Raw genomic sequence first — 5,554 nt, 5'->3', positions numbered from 1 at the left:
TGCTTCCACATCTGAGAAATAAATGCCGAACATGAGGGGTCCCAGGACAGAGCCCTGTGGGACACCACTTCTGGCTGGCTTTGAGTCTGACATGGCTCCAGAGATTTTGAATTTATGGATTCTATCCTTTAACCAGTTTGCAACCCATCTTGTGACATATGGATTTACATTTCAACTGTTGAGCTTGTCTATGATTCCGGAGTGGGGTATTGTGTCGAAAGCTTTAGCCAAGTCCAGGTAGGCTGTATGGACTGCTTTGCCCTTATCAATGGCTCTAGTGACTGTTTCGAAAAAGTCAACCAGGTTCAAAAGGCAGGATCTGCCCTTTACAAAGCCGAACTGGGTGGGATCAAATGTCTGTAAGTCCCCAATGTCTCTGTTTATGAGTTCCATAATGATTCTTTCCATAGCTTTGCAGACCAGGCTGGTTAAGCGTATGGGGTGGTAGTTACCAGGGTCTGTAGAAGTGCCTTCTTTGTGGAGTGGGACTACTGTTGCTGTACGCCAGTGTTCAGGTACATATCCTGTAGTAAGGCTATGGTTAAATAGCAGTTTTATGTGCGGGTTTAGCTTCTCTTGGGGTTCACGTAGCACGCAACCCGGGATACCGTCAGGTCCCAGTGATGCTGTGTTTTTAGCTTTGCTGAGGGCGGTTCTCACCTGGACATCTGAGTTGACAGGGAGGTTACATTCAGCTGGGATAAGTATTTCTTCCTTCGGGGGTGAGGGAGGAGAGAAATTTGCACTGAACCTGTCTGCCAGAATGTTGGCAATATCTGTGGGTTCAGTGTATGTTTTGTCATTGTGCACTAACTCTGAACATATCTGAGGGTTTCCGCCCAGGTTTTTAACATAGCAGAAGAAGGCCTTGTGGTTATCTTTAGTGTCCATAGCGATTTTTCTCTCAAAGTTGGCCTTGGATGTTTTTATGAGAGAATGTAGCTTTCTACTAGTGCTGATCACAGATGCCTTCTCTTTATGGGATTTTGCTCTGTCGTGCAGTAGCTACCTTCTTTTGTTATACAATTTGTTTATGGCTGGGGTCCACCAGACAGGACACCTGCCCTTGGTGAAGAGGGCCTTGGTTTTATTTGGGATTGCATGATCCATGCATTCTTGGAGATGTCTGTAGAAAGCATTTGTGAAGGATTCTGCATTGTGGGATGTGGTTTCCACTGGCCCAGTGGGCTTAAAGGATACCATCTCAGTTTTAAGAAGTGTAAAGTCGGCTTTTGAGAAGTTTTTCACTGTAGTCTTTTGTGTTGGGGGTGGAGGTGGGATATGTATATCCAAGGTGATTAGTTTGTGGTCAGATCTCACTAGTGAGGGGTATACTTCCGGTGTGGAGCACATTGTCCCCATGTTTGTGATGATCAGGTCTAGTATATTATCTCCCCTTGTGGGAGAGGTGACTAGCTGTTCTATTGCATTTGAATTTATGAATTCCAGGAACCTTTGGGCTAGGGTGTTTGGGCTAGAATAATGCACCCAATCTATGTTAGGGTAGTTGAAGTCTCCCAATATGATGGTGTTTGGTGAGACATTCATATCCTCCAATGTCTTCAGGAAGGCTGAATGGGGTTCCTGAGATTGGGAGGGTGGTCTGTAACTAGCTACCAGTTGTATAGCAGTTTTGCCTACGGTTAGTTGCACCTGGATGGTCTCTGATGCTTCATGTAATGCCACTAACCTGGAGGTGTGGGTGTCCATGATGAATATGGACACTCCCCCTCCCTTTATGGCTTGGCCCGAGTTTTGTGGCCGAAAAGAATGATATGAGGTATAGCATGGTAGCGCTGGGGTGCTCACAGGAGCCTTGAACCAGGTTTCAGTTACTGCACAGACATTGAGATTGATAGAATATGTACGTACAGATATATGTAATACACACATACATATATAGATATATGTAGATACATATACATATACAGACAGATCTGACTGTCTACATATATGTCTGTATATGACTATCTCTCTCTCTCTGTCCCACCCCCTCTCACTCTCTCTCTCCCTGTCTCTCTCTCTCTCCCCCTCTCTCCCCATATCTATATCTATATATCTATAGCTATATATATATATATATATATATATATATATATATATATATATATATATATATATATATATATATATATATATATATATATATATATATATATATATATATATATATATATATATATATATATATATATATATATATATATATATATATATATATATATATATATATATACATATACTGAGTGAGGCACATGTGTACAGATGTATTGCAACAGGTGCCTGGTGACAAAGGCATGGAGTGAACACCAGTGTGGATACCGGAGTACCATACCCCATTCCAAAACACGGACACCAGTAACCACCACATATGTGCATGTCTGCCCACCACTGCATGTGTCAGGGGGGAACAGGGGCAACAAGTGTACAATAGGCTTCCCACTGAATACACAGTGGCACAGTAGTCCTGTAATACCTGTACATGGTATGTGTCAGCAAACATGGTGTTTCAGCTATGGACATGTAGGTCACTGTACCCCTCTACACCCCACAATGTCCTACACGGTATGTACATCCCATGACAGCTACAGATATGGAGAAGGACACAGTCATACGTAAGTAACTGTGTCAATGCACTCAAACACATTACCTATGCAGAGTGACTGACAAGACCACAGAGCGCACCCAGACTACCTACATAGAGGTTACCACTGCTGGATATACAAGTTAAGTCACACCCATGACAGTCGTCCAACAACCATGGTAACACCTCACAACATCCACAACCCAAATTACCTATGTCTGTCGTCCTTGTCACCGCAGTAAAGAGCACATGGTGGAGGTACAGGTCCCTACCCACAGATAAGACATACCCTGGAGTAAACCACACAGCATTAAGAAGCAAGGCTCCCCATGAGTAGATGTCAGACATACCCCTGCTGAATGTTATGCAGATAGGTAATATGCCATATGAGTCACCCTGTGTAACTGTTTGACAGGAGCAGGTACGATCACATCACATGTGTCATAAGGGGCAGGGTAGCATAACAGTATGCTGCTGTAGGCCCAGGGCCAATAGCATACTACCTACCTAAGACACAATGCACACCCACGAACCCATTACAAACCAAATATGTGAGGTAGAATGAGTGTGCCAGTGACTGGGTGCATGTTATGTACTGGTGTGATTGCTCACCATGACTGTCTGTCTGTCATGGTAGTGTGTGTCCTTGCTGTGAGGCCAGAGACAGATGTGTAAGGTATTGTGATCAAAACATACTACATTGCCATATGTTGTGCTGTGTTATCCTGTATGTGACTGTGGTGTAGGTAGGGTTATGGCAAGTAAGAGTAGTGTGCATTACCAGTGAAATATGTAACGTGCATTGCATGCAGTGCATGGGTTGATAATGTTCTCCATACAGTACCTTGATACAAACCCCCAGTGTGAGGTTGTGCATTGGATCTGAACCAGTGTGCTGACTGCTGGAGTATACTAGTCTGTCGTATGGAGTGTGCCAGGTACTTTTGCACAGTTGTCGGCTGAGCACTGATATCTGGTCATTTACATGTGTATCCCCCAATAGACAGACAGATGCTATATATGGGGGTTAAGTTATATCACTACAGTCAAGTATTATGTGTATTATGTGTGCCATATTTTGATGACATATATTGCTGACATATTTTCCTTTTCCTTTTCAGGGCTATGGTTCACCAGCAAAACCCTGTGTACTCCACTGTGGAGGATGAGGAGATACACCAGAGCCTGGTGCGGGATTTCGCAATACTCTTTTCCCGCACCAGCCAGAACCAGCAGGAGAGGGCTGCACTGTGGCAAGACCTGGTCCGTCGGGTAAATGACATAGGCACACATAACCGGACATATGAGCAGGTACACCATCACTGCAGTGATTTAATTAGAAATGTCCATCAGCGTGCGTCGGATATCCACAGGCAGCAGCTTGCCACAGGTGGTGGGGCGGCTATACATCCCCCTCTCACCAGACTGGAGGGACTACTCCTAAGTGTTGTGGCTCCAGCCCAACAGCAACAACAGCAGCAGCATACATGCGTAATGATGGAGGCTGGAGCCACCCAGCAGCAGGACTCAGAGCGTGCAGGTAACATGCCATATGTATAGTTGACTGTTCTGTACACTGTTAGTTTATGCATGTGTGAGGTGTGTCCTCAGTTTGTAGCTGTTATCTTGATAATTATTGTGCAAGAGTGATATTCTCAATATCAGCAGTAGACCTGTGGAAGCCAACTGTTGTACTACTGAACTGTATCATACTCACAGTATCAATGGCACAGTTGTGCCCACTGACAATAAATGTCTCATTTCTGCAGGTCCCTCTGGTGAACAGCAAGGCAGCCTATCCATGCTGGTGAGTGTCTAATAATACCTTCAATACTCTTGATACTAATAGTAATAATAGGCTGAAGCAGTAGTGCTATGTGTTTGATTGCAGGTGTGTTTGTGTCTGTGTGTTGATATCTCATATACTGAGGAGTGTGCATGTGTGCATGTGCCCTGTGTGCATGTGTGCATGTGTGCATGTGCCCTGTGTGCATGTGCGCATGTGTGCATGTGTGTATCAGTGGTGACATTGTGTACACATTGTAAACTGTGTTTCCTGTCTTACTTGTCTTACTCCCACAGGTTCTGGTGCTGCTCTGGTGTTGTGCAGCAGGGAACCTGAATCAGCTGCCGTGGATAGTGATAATGATGATACCTGTGTAATGGCACAGGGAGGTGTGCCAGGGTCCATCGTTGGTCAGCCAATTGACAGTACACAGCTGTCAACCCCATCAATGTGCACAGTCATCCTGCCAATACATCCTTTGTCACCAATGTCCCTAGGTGATGGACAGGATACAGTGGGCATTGACCAGGGTAATGTGGTATCGGTGGCACATGCATCCCCACACAGCAGCCATGGCCAGGGTCCTGACATGGTACCACACAGGCAGATGTCCAGGGGTTCTTGTGGGAGCATCCGTGGGCATACTGCCCCTGTCAGACGTGCCCACAGAGGTCTTTCAACCTCAGCTATGTTTCGGGCTGTAATGCAGGCACAGTCACGTATGGAACGGTACACCAGACAGGGTCTGAGGGAGCTGAGAGCATGCCGCACAGCTATGAATGACAGTATGCATGATGTTGCGGCTGCCATCTGTAATTTCACCGAGGTCATTGACAGACGTTGGGGGGACACATTAGATCTGTTCCACAACTACATGTCCATGAGCCGGGGTAATGGTGGATGGTTGAGGCGTCGATGTGGGCGTATGCCAGCAACAGCAGCAGCAGGCAGCCGTCGCGGATGACAACAGGCCCGCGGCCGATCCCATAGTGCCAGCAGCAGCCCCAGCAATGCTGGGTCTGTGCTGTCATCAGACCGCCCCAGGAGACCATGTGCATGTGGCTCTGGACAGTCCCAACAGGGACCTGTCTCCAGTCACCAACCACCTGCTTCTGATGACAGTACCCAGTCTGGCTTAGTACCTGATACGGTCCGTAGCACCCCTGGCAGGCACAAGTACCGTG

Source organism: Protopterus annectens, chromosome 1.part2 (genome assembly GCF_019279795.1).
Source record: "Protopterus annectens isolate FY-2018-M chromosome 1.part2, PAN1.0, whole genome shotgun sequence".
Classification (NCBI taxonomy): domain Eukaryota; kingdom Metazoa; phylum Chordata; order Ceratodontiformes; family Protopteridae; genus Protopterus; species Protopterus annectens.
This window is presented reverse-complemented; position numbering follows the sequence as displayed.